Source organism: Pelophylax lessonae, assembly GCF_965119305.1.
Source record: "Pelophylax lessonae genome assembly, chromosome: 1".
NCBI classification, from domain to species: domain Eukaryota; kingdom Metazoa; phylum Chordata; class Amphibia; order Anura; family Ranidae; genus Pelophylax; species Pelophylax lessonae.
The window spans coordinates 249,292,849-249,313,606 of record NC_138768.1 but is presented as its reverse complement, the minus strand read 5'-3'; positions in this window follow the sequence as shown (position 1 = coordinate 249,313,606).

The window sequence follows — 20,758 nt, the reverse complement described above, 5'->3', positions numbered from 1 at the left end:
GTCAGTTAGGGGTCCGATCTGTCTGCTGCAATGTCGCAGTCCTGCAAAAAAAACGCAGACCGCCGCCATTACTAGTAAAAAAAAAAAAAAAACAATAAAAATGACATCATTTTTTACCGTAGTTGGTAAACGCAATAACTTTTGCACAAACCAATCAAAATACGCTTATTGCGATTTTTTTTCCAAAAATATGTAGCAGAAAACAAATTGGCCTAAAATGTTAAAAAAATTGTGATTTTTACTTTTTTTTTTTTTGAGAATTACATATAAAAGAATGTGAAAAATATTGTAATTTTTTTAAAATCGTTGTTTTTTTTTTGTTTATAGCGCAAAAATAAAAATCGCACAGGTGATCAAACACCACCAAAAGAAAACTCTATTTGTGGGGAAAAAAGGACGTCAATTTCATTTGGGTACAGCGTTGCACGACCGCGCAATTGTCCATTAAAATAACGCAGTGCTGAATCGCAAAATAGGGCCTGGTTATTGAGCAGCCGAATCCTCCGGGGCTAAAGTGGATAAATGTGATGGCTGTATTAGTTTCCTTTTTTGGACTTACTTTCTTTTATTTTCATCTGATGATCCAGTCAGCAAGTCTGTTGTTTGTCAAAAGCACAAGCTCTCCAGCAGAATGTATTCGTTTACATGGATGAGACAACCTTAACAGTGGCAGGGGTGATTAAAATGATCCACTTTTATTTATTCATGCAAAACTTTTATCCTAAAGGGATAAGTGGTTATAAAGTGTGAGCTGGAGTTTGGCCTTAAATTTTTTTTGTATCTAAATCTGCTAGGACATTCAACACTACCCTCCCATCAGACTGAAAATGCTTCTGTCTGCTGTGCCCAATGTGCTACTTATTCATCCAGAGTTGTATCACACAAATCCAGGAGATATGTTGCTGGCCAGATTAACCACTTCTGGACTGGAAGGATTGGTCCCCTTAATGACCAGGCCATTTTATACGATTTGGCACTGCGTTACTTTAATGGACAATTGCGCGGTCGTGCAAAACTATATCAAAACAAAATTGATATCCTTTTTTTTCCCACAAATAGAGCTTTCTTTTGGTGGTATTTGACCACCTGTGGGATTTTTATTTTTTGCGCTATACACAAAAAAAGAGCAACAATTCTGAAAAAAAAAAAAACAATATTTTTCACTTTCTGCTATACAAAATTCCCCAAAAAAATGTAAAAATCAATTTTTTTTTAACATTTTAGGCCAATTTGTTTCCTGCTACATATTTTTGCTAAAAAAAAATCACAATAAGCATATTTTGATTGGTTTGCGCAAAAGGTATTGCATCTTCTAACTACGAGAAAGATTTATGTCATTTTTATTGTTTTTTTTTTACTAGTAATGGCAGCAATCTGCATTTTTTTACAGGATTGCGACATTACGGCGGACAGATCGGACCACTAACTGACATTTTTGACACTTTTTGGGGGACCAGTGACATTACTATAGTAATCAGTGCTAAAAATATGCACTGTTACTGTAATAATGACACTGGCAGGGAAGGGGTTAACACTGTGGGTGATCAAGGGGTTAACCACTTGCCGACTGCCGCACGACTATTTACTGCGGCAGTCTGGCTCTCCTGGGCAAACCGACGTAAGGCTACGTCACTCCCCCAGGAGCCTCTAGGGGGCGAGCGCGCGCCATGCCGGAGGCGCGATTCCACCCCCGCTCGTTCCCGCACATCCCCGGGCTAGTGACCGGCGGCTCCGATGTCCGCCGGTCATTCGCAATCTCCCGCTGGAGAGGGAAAAAGGCAGGCGGCTAATGTAAACAAAGCCGCCTGTCATTCTCCCTAGTGTAACAGCTGAGATCATACGATCCTGCTATGTAGGATCGTATGTCTCTGTTGTTACATCACAAGTCATGCCCCTTTACAGTTAGAATCACGCCCCCAGGGACACACTTAACCCCTTAATCACTAATAAAGTTAACCCCTTCCCTGCCAGTGTAATTTTTACAGTAACAGTGCATATGTATACAGTGCCGGAGCTTCCACTAGGCAAACTAGGCAGCCACCTAGGGCGCATTGTCACCTAGGGGCGCAGCCACGAGTCAGCACTCACTCTCCATAATGAATGATCCTTGTGAGCTGAGGAAAGGGGCAGCAGTGGGGGAGGAAGAAGGGACAGAGGAAGATGCCAGGTGTCTGGGGCAGTGGCAGAACTACCAGGCCCTGGCTTTCCACCATTGTTGGGGGAGCCCCAATGGGCAGGAAAGGAGCCCACCAGAGTGCTAGCTGCATATTGATCCTCTTCGTCTGGAGCTGAGCGGCCTAATCCCTGGGCGGGAAGTGACTCTCTAATCTGAGCTGGTGAGCAGCCGTTCATTTCCCTGGGTCGGTATTAAGCAGGGAGTGGAGGAGAGCTTAACCTGAACCGGAGCTCGGCGCTGGAGGGTGGCACCTTTACTGGAGCAGAAGCGATGAGGCAATGGAATGGTCTGAGGATGTTGGTGATGAAGGAGGTGCGGAGCTCTCTGACTGCTGCTTCTCTCCTCCACCAGGAGCCGGTTGGAGCTGTGGTGAGCACTGTGGTCCAGGAAAGGAGCATCCTGGGAGAAGGAATAAGCAGGATCATGGTGAAGGAGGGCAGAGTGCAGGCCACTCTCTTCATACTGCCCAGTAAGTGTCCCCAGAACAGGGAATCAGGATCCCTGGGTGTGACATGGAGTATCCCTGGTGTGAAAGAGAATTGGGGTCACCAGGTATGCCATGGGGAATCGGAGTCACCAGGTGAGACACGGGGGAAAGGGGTCACAAGTGTAACAGGGGTTTGGGGGTCACCAGGTGTGCCATGAGGAATTTGGATCCCTGGGTGTGCCATTGGGGATTGAGGTCCCCAGGTGTGACATGGAGGAACATCAGGGTCCCCAGGTGTGACATGGAAAAACATCAGGGTCTCTGGGTATGACATGGAGGAACATCAGGGACCCCTGATGTGACATAGAGGAACATTGGGATCACTGGGTATGACAGCATTACATGGAGGAACCATCAGATCAGGGTCACTGGATATGACATAGAGCAGTTTTTAACCCCTTCCCTTTTTATTTATTTTTTTTTGGGGGGAAGGGGGGCGCAAGTAGCTGATCTTAGCTAGGGCGTAAAACAGTCTAGCACCAGACCTGTATGTATAGCACTGATTACTGTAGTAATGTCACTGGTACCCCCAAAAGTGTCAAAAATGTTAGTCAGGGGTCCGATCTGTCCGCCGCAATGTTGCAGTCCCGCAAAAAAAAAATCGCAGATCGCCGCCATTAACAGTTAAAAAAAAAAACAATAAAAATGACATAAATTTTTCTCTTAGTTAGTAAAAGCAATAACTTTTGCGCAAACCAATCAAAATACGCTTATTGCTATTTTTTTTACCAAAAATATGTAGCAGAAAACAAATTGGCTTAAAATGTTAAAAAATTTAGATTTTTACATTTTTTGGGGGGAATTTCATATAAAAAAATGTGAAAAATATTGTTATTTTTTCAAAATTTACGCTCTTTTTTTGTTTATAGCGCAAAAAATAAAAATTGCACAGGTGATCAAATACCACCAAAAGAAAGCTCTGTTTGTGGGAAAAAAGGACGTCAATTTAATTTGGGTACAGGGTCGCACGACCGCGCAATTGTCCGTTAAAGTCATGCAGTGCCGAATTGCAAAATAGACCCTGGTCTTGGAGCACGAAAATCCTCTGGGGCTTAAGTGGTTAAATGTGAGCCCAGGGGAGTGATTCTAACTGTATGGGAGCGGGGCTTATGGAATGACCAAAGAGACCTGTGATCCTATATAGAAGGATCACAGGCACTCTGTAATCATTCCAGGGAGAAGAACGGTCAGCTGTGTTTACAATAGCTGACCGTTCTTCTCTCTCAGCAGGGAGCGATCCCGGGTGTCAGGCGGCAATCGGAGCCGCCTGTCCCGTGCATCCGAACCACCGCTGCCGAGTGGGGGCAGGAGCACACCGCCAGCAGTGCGCACTCGTCCTCTAGCTGCAGGCATGCGACCGACGTAGCCCTACTTCGGTTCATGCAGGAGGGGCTGCCTGCCGCATTATATCTGCTGCGGTCGCTCTGGAAGTAGTTAAAGGATGAAAACAGAGGGGAAAAGCCAAAGAAAAGAAAACTGATGCCGCCGCCACATCTAATGATCGGTAAGCTACAATATAATACATTTTTGGTTTTGGGTTTATTACCACTTTAGGTCACTGGTCCATGAACTATTGTCAACAGCTAGACAAGACAAAGCAGCTAAAAGTGTCCTTGGAATCAAAACAGGCTTTCTTTTATATTTCAAACAGCATGCTAGTGAAATTACATAACAATATTTTTTTATAATGAAAAGAAAATTAAAACTTACACTAATGTTAAAGTTTTTTTTTTTTTTTTTTGTGTGTGTGGAAATTGTATTAGATGAAAGCAATTTGAGCCACTGAACAGCCCCACAATCTCTGATTATATCCAAGGCAGTTTATGGACTTATGTACATGAATGTAAACTTTCCCGCATTCAGATCCATAATTTAGTTGAATATAAATGCAGCAATAGTGTAAGCTATGGGTCCATGCCCACTGGTTCGCTTTGGTTTGCAGAGTTCAGCTGGGCAAACCAAAGTTATAAAAATCTGCATTCATGGTCCTATATTTGGACTGCATTGGCCAAGATGTACATGGAAATTGAGGAATGGTTAAAAAAAAAAAAGTGTTTAGAAGACATCAGTGAGGAGGGTGTTACAAAATATGGACTGCAACATTAAATCACAAAAGGACAAGGATATTTAGACAAATGATTCCTTCTAAATGGCAGCTGTTAATGTTGCTGTAGGCTTTTTATTACACTTGAGAAAGATTCCAGCCAAGGGAGTTCAGGAACAGGTAAAAGCATTACATATAGACCTAAGGTATGGCAATTGATACATTGTATATAGAACAATATTAACCACTTGCCTACTTGGCACTTATACCCCCTACCTGACCAGGCCAATTTTCAGCTTTCAGTGCTCTCACACTTTGAATGACAATTACTCAGTCATGTAACACTGCACCTATATGAAATTTTTGTTCTTTTTTTTTTTTTTACACAAATAAAGCTTTCTTTTGGTGGTATTTAGTAACCACTGGGTGTTTTCTTTTTTGAACTATAAATAAAAAAAGACCAAAACTTTTTGGGGGAAAAAGTATTTTTCATTTTATCTGTTTTAAGATTTTGGCCAAAAGTTATGCTGCTACATGTCTTTGGTATAAATAACCCAAATTAGTGTATATTATTTGGTCCATGTGAAAGTTATAGAGTCTACAAGCTATGGTGCCAATCACTGAAAATTGATCACACCTGATGTCCGCCTAGCTCATTTCTTGAGACACTAATGGGCCATACACACTATAAGATTTTCTGAAGACTTTTTCCTTTAGACTTACCAAAACCATATAATATGAGGTCAAACCTAAACACTTTCAATTTGCATGCAATCTGGCAGGCCCTTGCACTACATAGAAAAGGTAAATCTGAAGGAAATCTAACCACAAAAGCTGGATAGTGTGTATCCAGCTTTACAAGCTGGGAAAGTACAAATATCCCCCAAATTAATTAGACATTCCAAGGCATTTAGTAAGAGGTATGGTGAGTTTTTTTTAATTGTATTTTTTTCCCCACAATTCTTTGAAAAATGAAGATTTATTTTTTAAAAAAATGTCATATTAACCACTTCTGGACAGGATGGATTTGCCCCTGGATAGGCCGCTCCAGCAGACGTCACATGACGAAACGCGTAGGGCGGAGTCGCAACGTCAATACGTCACTTCCGGTTTCGGAGCCTGGGCCGTGGAACGCGGAAGCTTCCCGGCCATCACCGCTGATCCTAGGCAGCCTCAAACGTGAGTTTTATGCTCTCTTTTCCACGCTACAGATACACATTGCATCATGGGGTTTTTTTCTTCTAACTTGAGGTACTAAAAGCCTGGTTTGGCTCACTGGAGAACACCGGAAGAAACCGACCATTTTTCCTCAAGCACAGGTCGTATACTTAGGGGCGACATCTAGTGGATGTACAACAGAATTGCAACCCCATTTTTATCTATTACTTTCTCTCATTTAATTTGGCACTTTTCACTTAAGTGGTAATACAAACTCCACGCACAGCACGGATGAATTTATGTTCACTGCTTTATGCATTTTAAATCACTGATTTATTTATGAATTTAACTTATTTTCTGTTACTATCAACTGTCATCACAAAATAAATGCACATTGGGAACCCATTATTTCTTACTCGTTAAGTATATGCAGCACAGCATTTGCACTTTACTGAGTTGCACCTTATGGGCCCAGGTTATTAACCAGCCAACTTGGTCACACCACAAATCACTAGTGCACTTTATTTTAAATTAACGTTTTTTCATGACACATTTTTTATTGGCACTTTGTTTTAAGTTGGCACATACAATAAGCACTTATTCACTTTAAGGTAGCGCCGTTACAACCTCCTTTCATATATATTTCACACTTTAACCCCTTGTGGGTTTGGTTGTTGGCAGCTTACACCTTCACCATTGTCTAAGGTCTTTACTCCATAGCGCTGGTCACCCCTACCTTTCTACATTTTTTAGCTATATAGTTGTGTTTTTTTTAGTTATACAGTGACACTGTTTATATTGCAATCATTGTCATTTTATACAAATAAACCCATAAATAATTATACACTATGAGAGGCTGTCTCTCCATTTATTTTTTTCCTGCCCATGAACATTTTGGAAGAACCTCTGGAATCACAACAGGAAGGAGTCTGGACCTGTGGGAGTCACCAGAGGACATCAGGGAGAGTGGGATAGATCGCCCAAAAAAGACAAGCCCAGTTGACTTTCCTTGCTATATAGTAAGGGAGTCACCAACGGCTAGTAAGTGCAGAGTGAATACATCATTACACGTGGTGGATACATAAGGGGAACCCATGGAATAATGCACGAAGCACTCAAGATTGCACAAAAAGACTTTTGTTTGCACTGTGTCACTTATGACTTTTATTGAAATATTGTTTGTTATCACCATTATGGTTGTACAAACAGCATTCATTATCATGGTATTCACAGTAATTTTTGTATATTAACGGCCTATGGTTAAGCAAGCACTGCCTGAAATGTATATATAGTTGTCAATCATTTTGGATAGTATAGATAGCAGCTGCTTGCATCGCTATTATTATTATTGTTTGGTTGTTTACCAAGGCGCGGGTGTCTTTTATTTTTCATAAAAAACCTTGTACCTTTGCAACAACATTATGCTTGTGTCATTGGGGCTTACGTTTAGGAACTCTAGATTTATTGTTGCATAAAATAAACTTGGAATGAGCTTTGTTTGGCCTAAACCCATGCTCAATCCAAATTTTACATGTTTAGAGTATGATATGTTTCAAATGTTCAGAGACATTCCAACACATCCCATAATACAACTTCTGTCTGCAATGGGAAGTGAATCACTTATTGGAAGTATTATTACTGAGGCTAAATGTGAGTGTTTCCCATTTAGGCTTTATGTTATAGAGCTAGCAGTCCCCCACTTCCTAGCAATTAGCGATGTAACTCTGACTGACCATTATGCTGTCAGCTGGGGAACGTCCTGTGAACCAAATCCAGGTACGTTCAGCTCATCCCTATCACTATCACATGTGCTGCTAGAGAACTGGACATGACACTTGTTGCTTTGCTGTGTGATGTAGAAATACTAATGTTCTAGATGCCTGTAGTTGTTATCATGCTTTTGGTATGTTCCATTTTATTTTACACAGTTTTTATTTTTGCATCTCAATTGACTACTTATATAAGTTTATCATACTAGGTGGTACTTGTGGTCAATGTGCTTCATAAATTAATCCACTTCATCAGAACCAGCAGTGAAAAGGTTACACATATACACTTCTTAACAATTTATAATTCACTTCTGCTGTTTTAGTTGAAAGGGATGAAGACATCGCCAACTGGAGAATCCTAGTCCTCTGCTTATCTGGCAGAGGTAAAGACAAATCATTTTCCCATTTTGCCAGATATCTCGGGTAATCTGGGTAGTTCATACACAGCAAACTTTGATAGAAAACAGATATAGCATGCCGAGGTGGTTGCTGTGTATGCAATATCCTTTCGACAGGGTTAAGATCTGATATTTCACGTATCGTCTGTGGGAGAGAGCCTAGGAAACTCACCAGTTGGCTGTATCTCCATCCATCCATCTGTGTTGCTTCCTGTGGGTACATAATTTCTCTAAGCATTTTAATTTGATTCTCTTTAAAAACATGATATATACGGAGCTCCTCTCCTGGCTTCCACTGTCTAAAACCCTTATCCGTAAGACCTGGAATAAACAAGGCATGGCCTGTTATCGGCATAAGGGGTGAATTATAGGCCCACTTAAATTTTTTATGTATTGAGTCCTATATAGCCAATGTAGATATGGTAATTGGCGAAACTGTAGGCTGAAATGACCATTTTATTTGGGATCCATGGGGATCTGGATAGGTCTACTCCACTTAAATCACGTTCAATCTCTACCCAGAGTTTATAGTTGTTCTTTTTAACAAGGTCCACTATTCTAGCTAATGCTACTGCCTGATAATATAGTTTCAACTGGGGAAGGGCAAAGCCCCCTTTTGTTTTGACACGATAAAGAGTCGTTTTAGCGACTCTGGGTGGTTTACCCTTCCATATAAACTTTGACAGTAACCTTTGAATAGTTGAGAAAAAGCTCGTTGGGACTCCCAACGGCAGCATCTGAAAGACAAACAAAATTCGAGGCAATATAGACATTTTAATTATATTGATTTTTCTTAGCCACGAATGTGGAATAGATGACCACCGTTGGAGCAGATCTTTAATTCCATTTTACAATGGGATATAGTTATATCTATACAACATTGAAACTCTGAGGGTGAGAAAAACACCCAGATATTTCAGACTTTTTGTTTGCCAACGAAAAGCAAAAGATGATCTGAGTAGAGTGACATCCGAAGGGGACATATTTATATTCATTATTTCTAGAGATGTATAGTAACGAAGTAGAACTACTTAAGTTCTGTACTTAAGTACCGAAATGCGGTATCTGTACTTTCCTAGAGTAGAATTTTTTTCTCCTACTTCTACTTTTACTTCACTACATTTTTTCGATGATTTCGATACTTCTACTCAAGTATTTTTTTTTTGTGCTGCATAGTTACTCGTTACTTTTAAAAAAATTACCACTGCCAGAACAGTAGATGGCAGGTTTCATGAAGCTCAAAAAAAGTGTATAATGTCATTTGTAAATCAGCGCATATGAAAATAAAGGCTGTGTATAATAAAAGCTGCTATACCAAATCTTTCCAATAAAAAGAAAATATGAAACAAACAAATAAATTGTGCTACAGCGCTTAAAGTGCATCAAGAAACTACTAACAAACACAACTTGGCTGTGCGAATAAAGTGCCTGTGCAATCGATATAATATCATTGTTGCCCCCAGTGCCCTGCCCACACTCCACACAGTATCAAAAATAAAGTGACATGAATGTGCTAAAGCCTAAATGCAGTGAAAATAATTATTCCCACAATGTAACAGTAAATTCAATTCATATAAAATATGACAATAAATCACAATAAAATAAGTTATGAAATAAGTTAGGTCAGGTGCGTGTAACAAGTTGAAGTGTGTAAACCTATCTATAACGAAAAACCATAAATTAATTCCAGTGTGCAAATCTAAAGTGTCACTTCACTTGTCAGATGCTTCCACCTCCTTCAGTGCTCGAGTGACCGACCAACACACTTAATGGTGGTGGCACTGGTGGATAGCGTCTGGGTGGCACTGTGGCACTGGCACTGACTGCACTGGTTCAAAAAGCCATATATATTTAATTATTTCAATTCTCAATCTCATAGGTCCTCTCCTCATAAGATATTAATAACTTAAGATTAGGTGATGAACTTCTTGGCGGCCCTGGCAGGATGACGGGGACACCCGCCGCTTCTGGAGCCGAGCCGCTGTGATTCCCCAACATGTGACAAAGTGACAGCCAGGAGATCTAGTGGCTAGTAGTGCTCAACAATACCGCTTTTATATATAAAAATGAAATAAAATATACTGACTCACAATTTAGTAGTAGTAGTTGTAGGTAGCGTGTAGCAGTAGGCAGCACAACTCAATTCAATCAATCCCACAGCCTCGCTCGCGCCGCGGCCCGCGGAATCACTGTCATGATCATCAAGTTAAGACCGCACTGGAGGAGCCATGCTGCCGTCTTCCCGCTCGAGGTCTCCGCCTCTAAACGTGTTGTGTGTCACTCAGACTCCACCCCTTAGGGCCCTTACTGAGAGGAGTTGTGACACGGGCGGCGGGACGCGAGAGCAGGACTCGGAGCATTTTCTTCGTTATCTCATCTTCTTCTCTATGAGGTGAGTGAGGTGGACCGTGGAGAGGGCCTAATCCTTGCCATGGCAAATGTGCCATTTGAGAATCAAATAATCAATATAAAATATTAATATATTATATACAGTACACATGGGTCATGGGTGGCTTTTTGGAACCAAGAAGAGTGAGACTGACGGCTATGATGATTATCCGACTATCCATGGTCCATGGACCATAAGTGTTGTGTTGTGGTGGTGCCTGTGCTTCCTGCGGCCTGCCTCTGCCTGTGCTTCCTGCGGCCTGCCTCTGCCTGTGCGGCTGTGCCCGCACTGCAGTGGCCACTGGCAGTGGCACTTGACTTGAGCAAAGCAAATGAGCACTACTAGTGTGAAGGACAGGTGGTGGAAGCATGTTCTGACAAGTTCTTATAATGAAAATAATATAGACAGCTTTTTGAACCAGAGCAGTGCCAGTGCTACTAAGGTGAGAGGCAGAGAGAGAGGCTATCCAGTCCACCACTTTACTTGAGCAGATCACAGAAGAAAGGTGGAAGCATCTGACAGCAAGTGACAAGCACTTCTTAGATTGCACACTGGAATTCAGTTATGGACTTTTCGTTATAAAGTTTAGTTTACACACTTAATCTTGCACCTAACTTATTCACAATCACAACTTATTTTATTGTGGTATTGTCATATATATTTTATATGAATTAAATTTACATTGTGGGAATAATTTGCACTGCATTTAGCACAGACATGTCACTTTATTTTTGATACTGTGGGCGATGATTTTGAATACAAGAAGAATATATATATAATATAATTGCATTGCAGGCACTTTATTAGCATTTTTAGTACAGCCACTTTGTTAGTAGTTTTTGATGCATTTTTCACTTTAAGCGTTGTAGGTTTGATGAAGCTGGCCTGGCACATCATCATCAATTGAGCAAATCAAATCAAACCGCAATTAAGAAGACTGCGCATGCTCCCGTTCTGCCTTTTGATCAGCTGAAAAGATGGACGAACCAAAAACACCACCTTCCACCCCTGGCCCTTCAACTTCAAGTGATCTGCCTGGCTGTGAGAGTGAGGAAGCTCAGGAAGGAGGCCACCCCTGGCTTTAAAAGGTGGATGCTTTAAAAGGGGAAGGGAGGGACATACTTTATCTGTTTTTTGTTTACAAAAAGTTACAGCCTAAGGAATTGTGATTGTCCTTTAGGTTAATCATTTGAATAAATCATTTGAAATAATAAAAAACAATATGATGTTCAAACTTTTGACTTCTTTCTTTAATAACTACATAACACAGTACTTGTACTTCTACTTTCAGTACTTGAGTAGAAATTTTTTTTCAAAACTACTGGTACTTTTTACTTTTAGTACTTAAGTAGCAAATTTTTTGAAAAAACTACTTGCAATACTTAAGTAAAAAAAATGTTGAATACTTTAGTACTTCTACTTAAGTAACTTTTTCTGCGAGCACTTCCACTTCTACTCAAGTCACTTTTTGATCGAGCACTTTTACTTTTACTCAAGTAGAAATTTTGAATACTTTATACAAGTCTGATTATTTCAGACTTATTCATATTGATCTTAAAGTTAGAAACCAGCTGATAATCTGATAATGCTGAAATTAAGTTAGGTAGGGAAACGAGAGGGTTCTGGATGAAAAAAAGAATATCGTCCGCATAGGCGGCATATTTATGTGTAGATTGTCCTATTTGCACCCCTTGAATATCTACATTGTTTCTAATTGTGGCCAAAAAAGGTTCTAGAGACAGAACAAATAATAATGGGGACAAGGGACAGCCCTGTCGGGTTCCGTTATATAGATGGAAAGTATTGCTAACTGAGCCATTGCTTTTTACCCAGGCTGTTGGAAAAGAATATAATGCTAGTATCCTATTCAGCATCCTAGTTCCAAGTCCCAGGTATTGAAGAGTAGCTTTTAGGTAATCCCAGTCCACCCTATCAAATGCCTTCTCAGCGTCTGTTGAGAGAATAAGGGTGGACTGGGAGCTTACCTTAACATAATGGATCAGGGAGACAGCTCTTAATGCATTGTCTCTAGCTTCTTGTCCCTGTACAAAGCCCGATTGCTCGGGCGAGACCCATTTGGGTATCAGTGGCATAAGGCGATTGGCTAAGACCTTTGCCATTAACTTAACATCACCATTTAACAAGGAGATAGGGCAATAACTAGTACAGCATGAGGGGTCCTTATCAGGTTTTGGCAAAACCACGATGTGAGCTTCAAGTGTTTCCTTCCGAAGCTGAGGATGGTCAGATACAGAATTAGCATATGCAGATAAATGGGGGAGAAGAATTGAACCAAATGTTATATAATAATTTATGGTAAAACCATCCGGTCCTGGTGCCTTCCCTATAGGTGTAGTTCTCAGAGCCAACAGAAATTCTGATATTTTAAGGTCTTCCTCCAATACCGACAGCACCTGAGCAGATAGTTTCGGAATTTTAGCCAAAGCCAGATAGGAATTAATTTTTTCTAATTTAGTTTCTTTTGAGGTGTAAGGCACACCCCCTAGTACATTATATAGGTCTGCATAATATTCCTGAAAGACTTTGGCAATCTCCGGGGTAGAATGTACCCAAGTGCCCGGCCGCGTCTTGACCCGGGGTATAAAAGAAGAGGTATGTTTAGATTGTAAAGAGCGGGCCAATTGCCTGCCCGGCTTATCCCCCCATTCATATATTACGCGTGAGATCACTCTCATACAGTGTACACAATCCCTCCCCTCTGGCTGATTACAGTGGCATATACAGATGAAAGTGTATACAGGGACCTAACTAATTATCTAGCCATCTGGACAGAACAATGTGAGGTCATTAACATGTAACAATGGAACAGACAGGTAAACTTTATCACAATACACATTCCCGTCCAATACACAAACAATAGGGTAGTCTGCGAATGACAGTCTTTGTGTCTCTCTCACAGCCAAGCATGGAATACACTGTGTAAGGTGGTATTAAATCTTCATATTTCGGGGGGCGTGTCCGGCATCCATCAGTGCTAGACGTGTGGAGAGAGCTCCGCCGCCACCACAGACAATCCGCCTCAATCCTCCGCAATCAAACCCTCTGCAAGCCACAAATCACCTTAGGGGGATTTATCTAACCTCCAGGATCACATAAATCCCAAAATTACCAAATTTTGAAGCCGTTTTAAAAACGAGGCCTAGTGACCCGGCGAAGCCGCGGACTTTCCTGACGAGAGCTCTGGTACCATCGCTGCAAATCCGCCTCCATCTGAGCCATCCCACCAGTGAGCTCGAAGCCACCTGCACCATCAGAGTGGAGACATCCAGCTGCAACTATATCAGCCTAAATCTCACCTCTTTGAGCCAGAATAACGGCCTCTAAAGCATACACAAACCTCAGGGAAAAGGTAGGCCCTCACAAAGACTAAAATTAAATCTGCCTGTGGCATCTTGGACTGATCTCCAGGCATCCCACTCCAATACAGTAAACCCCTGCTCCACCCAGGCACTCCACCTGTGTACCCGCAGATCCCTATAGGCCGCACCACCCGCCATTGCACCTAATCAAGGGGACATAGGCCTACTACAGGCAACTCTATTATCTCTCCCAGGCACAGCCTCTTCTCCTTAAAGCTATTCTGGTCGTATGATCCAAGTAGTGTCACATTTATTCAAGTTGTATAGACTGAACTGGTCCTGTCACACAGCCTGGCTGGTCCTGCAGAGTATTGCATAGTCGACCCAGTGCTGCGCAGGGGCTGTGCAAAGCAATTCAGGGATTGTTCCTGTCACACAGCTTGGCTAGTCCTGCAGAGTATTGCACAGTTGACCAAGTGCTGTGCAGGGTGTGCAGAACATTTCAAGGATTGATCCTGTCACACAGCTTAACTAGTCCTGCAGAGTATTGCACAGCTGTCTCAATAATATAGGAATCCAACTGCAGTACACTCTATTGCTTATAAAGGACTTGATTCATTCCTATTTACATACTGGATGTGATTATGCAGGGGCACATGCGTTACAAGGGGCAGTGCAACCTCATCTGAAGTAAGCTCCGCTATGCACAGGGCATAAAACCGCTATACCAGGGCCAGACGAACACCGTTTGTTCACTATATACATACCCCTGGATCCCAGACACCGTGTATGCCGACCTCACGCAAAAAACTACGGAGGGGACCCCAGAAAACACTCACACAGTATCTCCTAAGATCACAAGAAAAATACAACATGGCACATCATAACGCCATGTCTTCACCCTCCTCCCCTGCAGAAACTTCAGCTCCCATTCCACTCATGCCAGAGCCTTCTCAACCGTCTGCCAGCTCTGCAGCTAATAATGAGCACAACCACCTCACCAAACAGGACTTGGATAGCAGTCTTGAGAATCTCTGCTCCAAATTACTGAATAAATTCCAAACAGAATTACAGAAATCCACAAATACACTGTCCCAAGAAATTGCAGCTCTTGGCACTCGTAAGCATGACGAATTAGCTATCGCTTTTAATGATCTATCCAGGGAACATGATGCTCTTTCCTCTGCCTTTTCCCAGCTCCAAGCCCATGTCGAGGACCTCGATAATAGGAATAGGAGGAATAACCTCAGAATCAGAGGTGCCCCTGAATCGGTCACTGATCTGATAACATTCGCCACTAGATTATTCCAGAGCCTTCTCCCGGATCAAAATCCACAAGCATTTACCTGCGATATGATCCATCGTGCCCTTAGAGCCAACCCCCCCCCCCCCCAGACAAACCCCCAGAGGCATTGTACTCTGCATGAAGGACTTTCTTATCAAAGAGGAAATTTTAAGAGCCTTGCGTAACACGCGCAACCTCAAGTTAGACGGTTTTCCTATCCAAATTTACCCTGATGTCTCACAGGCTACGTTGGATCGGAGAAGGAAAATGAAAGAAATTACTTCAGCCTTATCCTCAGCCAGTATCCATTATCGTTGGGGCTTTCCCTTTAAATTGATCGTTCCACATAATGGCTCCACTTATATTGAAACATCTATCCCGGAAGGTCAAGACATTCTCATTAAATTAGGACTTTTGGATCCAGGTACTATACCTCGCTCCCCCTCCACCCCACGCCCCATCCCAATCTGGAATGATCCAACTCCACGCAGGGATAGGCACAGACTCCCCCATGGAGCTGGCCCTCGTTATCAAGATTGATCTTGTGGTTAATTAGGAGTGGTTGAACACTATAAAATCCCTTTTCTATTTTGCCTATGAGAAAGAATTTGATTTCAGGTTTTTGGCTTTTTACTGTTTTGGACCCCTATGTTACACTGAGGACATCTTGTGGTGACTTTGCAAAGTTACAGCCTGTTGGCTTCTCTTTTATGTGCCAAGTCTTCACCACAGGTCTCACTGATTTTTTGCACTAAGGACACCGACTGTTGCCTTTGAATATTGCAACACTTTTGGTGCCTGCACTATTTTTTCTATTGTTTACTCTACTTAAATTTCCACTAATGCTGATTTATATTTTTCCAGCCATTTAATTGAGGAATGTACTGTTCTGATGTTTTTTTTTTTATATAGTCACTAGACCGGTGAGGTCACCTCACTTTGTTGTGATATCTATCTAATTACCTCAATGCACTTTTTAGCGGTCAACAAACCTGCTCCCAATATTGATATATTATATTGATATAATAGTTTATTTGTGTGCCTATAATATTTTTCCTAGTTAAAGGTGGAAAAGGTGAAAGGCAGGTAAAATACAATTTGGTGCCGTACACCCCCATGCGCCTCCCCTTATTCGAGTCCTCAACAAGTCTCAACTTTATCTATTTCTCACGGTTAATTTGTTTCTCTATTGCGGTTGCCCTTTTTTATGCCGACACGATTCCACCCCACTCGGTTCCAACCATGATCTGGTGGGTTCCGGACTCCACAAATCAGGGATCTGTTCCTCTTTTTTTTTCCTTTTTTCCTTTGGCTGTGGATCCTGGTTCCCTCTAGGTCTGTGGTCAGACCGAGATTGAGACTAATTAGTCTCTTGCTTCTGTTTTGTTGTCCAGAGTTTTTCCCTACTCTGGACCCTGTATCATATTTCATGTATTCTATCACACTGATGTCTACATCTACTATTTTTGGTATTCTAAACTATACTGTTCAACTTTGTTATGGTACAATATTTCGGTATAAGTTTTATGTCTCCAAATTAACCTTGACTGGTTATTCCAAAATTGGTATACTCAACCTCATTCACTTGGGCCCTGTTACAGCCCATACATTTGTATCACCCCACTCTACTCCTTTCTGTTTAGTAATAATATTCCAAAGTTCGGATATTTACACATTAATAGGGCTATAGTCATTGTTTCACATAATGTACAAGGCTTTCATTCCCCGATCAAACGCAAAAAAGCCTTTTTCCAATATAAAAACCTTCAGGCCAAGGTCATCCTGTTACAAGAAACACATTTTAAGTCAGATAATCACCCTACCTTTTTCCACAAAGCCTACAACCAAACATTCTACACTGCTTCCGATTCCAAAACTAAGGGTGTGGCGATATTTCTACACCACACTTTCCCAATGGAAGTACAACATGTCTATAAGGACCCCGAAAGTCGCTACATTATTATAAAAGGCCGTTTGGCAGGTAGAGATCTCACAATAGCCAACATCTATGCCCCTAATGATGCACAAGCCTCCTTTTTCATCAGATTCTTTGAGGTCTTGCAAAAATATCACTGCACACACATTATCTTGGGGGGAGATTTCAATTCTGTTGCACAGCCAACTTTAGACCGTAGCAAAATTTCCCCTTCTTCAAATGCCTTTTCCAAATCTTTAACCACTTTCCCACTGCTCACATTGCTGCTACTGCAGCAGTGTGGCTCGTTATCGTCCAGCGACGTAGACCTACGTCGCTGGACTCCTCCCCCTGTAGGCGGCACTCGCGCGCCGCCGGAGGCACGCTCCCGCTGTTTTCAGTCACAGCGGGAGTCGGGCCAGGGGAGGAGCGGCGGTGATCGCCGCCACTCTTCCCCGATCGTCGGGGAATCGAGTGTGGAGATCCGCCCGCTTGTGTAAACAGAGCGGGCAGATCTCCTAAGTGACAGGCAGGGACATATCGCAGTGTTCAGCATAGCTGAACCTGCGATCTGTCCCTGACTCACTCAGTCACCTCCCCCCCCCACACGTTAGTAAGCACCAGGCATACATTAACCCCTCCCTCTCCAATAAAATTAACCCCTTCCCTGCCAGTGTCATTTTTACAGTAACAGCGCATATATATAGCACTGATTACTGCAGTAATGTCACTGGTACCCCCAAAAGTGTCAAAAATGTCAGTCAAGGGTCCGATCTGTCCGCCGCAATGTCGCAGTCCCGCAGAAAAAATCGCAGATCGCCGCCATTACGCGTTAAAAAAAAAACACCAAAAATGACAGAAATCTTTCCCTTAGTTAGTAAACGCAATAACTTTTGTGCAAGCCAATCAAAATACGCTTATCATGATTTTTTTATCAAACATAGGTAGCAGAAAACAAATTGGGCAAAAATTTAAAAAAAATTTGATTTTTACATTTTTTTGGGGGGGAATTTCATATAAAAAAATGTTAAAAATATTGTTATTTTTTCAAAATAAACGCTCTTTTTTGTTTATAGCGCAAAAAGAAAAATTGCACTGGTGATCAAATACCACCAAAAGAAAGCTCTGTTTGTGGGAAAAAAAGGACGTAAATTTTGTTTGGGCACGACCACGCAATTGTCAGTAAAAGTCGCACAGCAAAATCCTCCGGTGGTAAAGTGGTTAAACTCCACCCTAAATTCTTTACAACTTATTGACTCTTGGAGAGCATTAAATATAGGTGCCAAAGAGTATACTTTCTACTCTCACCCACATCAATCATACTCTCGATTAGATTATATATTTTGCACTCCTATAATTTTATCCAATTCCACCGCTGCTTCAATATACCCTGTATCATGGTCCGATCATCACATAACCTCCTTCTCCACGAGATTTATCGGTCTTTCTCACACTCCTTACTCATGGAGACTTAACGAAGCCCTGATTACTGACCCCTCAATCCAACAGGAGATCGCCTCCACCATAGAAGAATATTTCACTCTCAATAACACCCCTGAAACGAATGCTGAGACGCTATGGGTAGCGCATAAAGCGGTTCTCCGGGGTAAATTAATTAAATTGGCTGCTACTCAAAACAAACTTAAGATGGAGAAAATACTCACTCTCACAAAAGACCTCCACCACATTTACAAATCACACATGAACTCGCAGGACCCACAAACCTTGGAACTAATCTCAAACAAACGTAAGGAATTGGATATAACAAAGTGATAACCGCGCTAAGGAAAAAAATGATGAAATTGAAAAGCAGCGACTACACCCTTAGTTAATGTATAGAAAAATAAGCCGCGCTGCGTGATGTGGGTAAACAAATAAATGTCCAAACAAAACAAATGTCCCAAATATCAACTTGAATGACGTTTGAAAACAATGAGCAAACTCAACGGTCTCTTTAGGAAATGCGCTTACCGAATAGCCACTAAAAATCTGCAAGATTCATGTGCTGAGGTGTAGTCACAGATCTGGGAGATTGGAGTTGTCAGGGTCCTCAACGAATGGTGTTATGAATGTACATAAAAGAAAAAAAAAAAACTTGCATAGTGTGATACAGTAAAGATATAGTGATCAACTATATTGAATTCCACCACCAAATAGGAAAGAATCCTTATCGATTGTGCAGCAGCTCACCAAATAGATAAGGATTTGATCAGTGAATATCTCTATATCAAGAGGAAAAGGATGTAGAAGAAAAGCCACCACCAACTGTGAAGCCTCTTACCAAATATAAATTTATAGTGAGCAAACACGGTTGATCCAAATGTACCAAGAAGCCAAGAACGCCACTCAAAAGCACTGCAAGCCTCTTACCAGACGAAAACACAATCTGCACGGTGTGATCACTTAATAGCGCCTTCCCATCATAGGTGAATAGCTCCAGGACCAAACGGCATCAATAGTGTTGCTGTGGAACTCAGTACCAGAGTAATGCACCAGCCCGAGTAAAAGAAAGCACCAATAGTGTAATAAATTCCTGACCGTTTTATTTAATAAAGGAAAGGCACTTACAAACAAAGTAGATAAAATCGCGAAGGACGAGAAGCCGCCGGCCGGACGGCAAAGCACATCCGCTCCTAGGATAACTTCCGGGATGACGTCAGCACGCCGCGACCTGACGGCGTTTCATCCAAGAAGACGTTATCAAAGGTACGGACGGCGTGCTGACGCCATCTCTTATATACGAGAACTGATTGCAAAACTGGAAGTGTTTGAACAGTTCCGCCCTGAAGCTGTAGACCGGACATCCAGTATCCGGAACCAGGGTAAATCTATCCCACCATTTTGATTAAGGGCAGAGATCAATTTCACTCACCCTATATATCCCATATTGAGGGCAACCTTGTTTTACGATGTACGGACATACATTGCTGCGTATTAATTAGCAAAAACGAGGAGAAATTAAATTAAAATTTAATTATAAAATTCAATTCATAAAAGATTGTTCTAATCTTAAAAATATGAGAACAGGTATGGGAATTTAATAACAGCGCCATCTAGCGCTCAAATAGAGGAACATCATGGGCAAACCGGCACTAATACAGCAAAGAGTCGGCTTGACCATATTGAATACAATTGCAGGCCAATCTACAGCGGAATGTGTTCAAACTCTAGCCAGAGATCAGCATCACAAATGTAGACCACATATTAGATGGTACGAAAAATATATTGGGAGGCTAATCAAAAAAGCTCTACACTATCATTATATCAGTAGTATGAAAATATTCCCAATAAATAACCATACATTGGAATATTGCCACACACCAAGGTATGATGGCTAACACACAGGTATACTTAACTTCTAACCTAATAGACACTGTACTATGTAAATTAATGGAAAAAAGGGGTTGCAATCTAAATCAAGTGGTTTGATAAATGATGTAGCGATCCCCATAGGTAAATCACTAAGATTAAACTGTAAAAAAGGTTTGAAGGCAAATAGAAAAAACAAACATGTAAGGCAAGAGTCTAAGAATTATCCAAAAAAGCATTTACCTCAACATCAACATTGAGGCCATATGGTACATAACATTTTACCCGATGTATCCAGGACATCTCAAGTTTTGAGATGCCCCTAACAAGAGGCTCTCCCCTCCAATGTGGCACAAAGCGGTCTATGCCCAGAAAGAGGGTGTGTCTTGGGTCTTTGTTATGTACTGCTGCATAATGTTTGGATACGGAGTGTTTAGGAAAGCCCTTCCTTATATTTGCCACGTGTTCATTTAATCTTACATTAAGTGGGCGTTTTGTCCTGCCTATA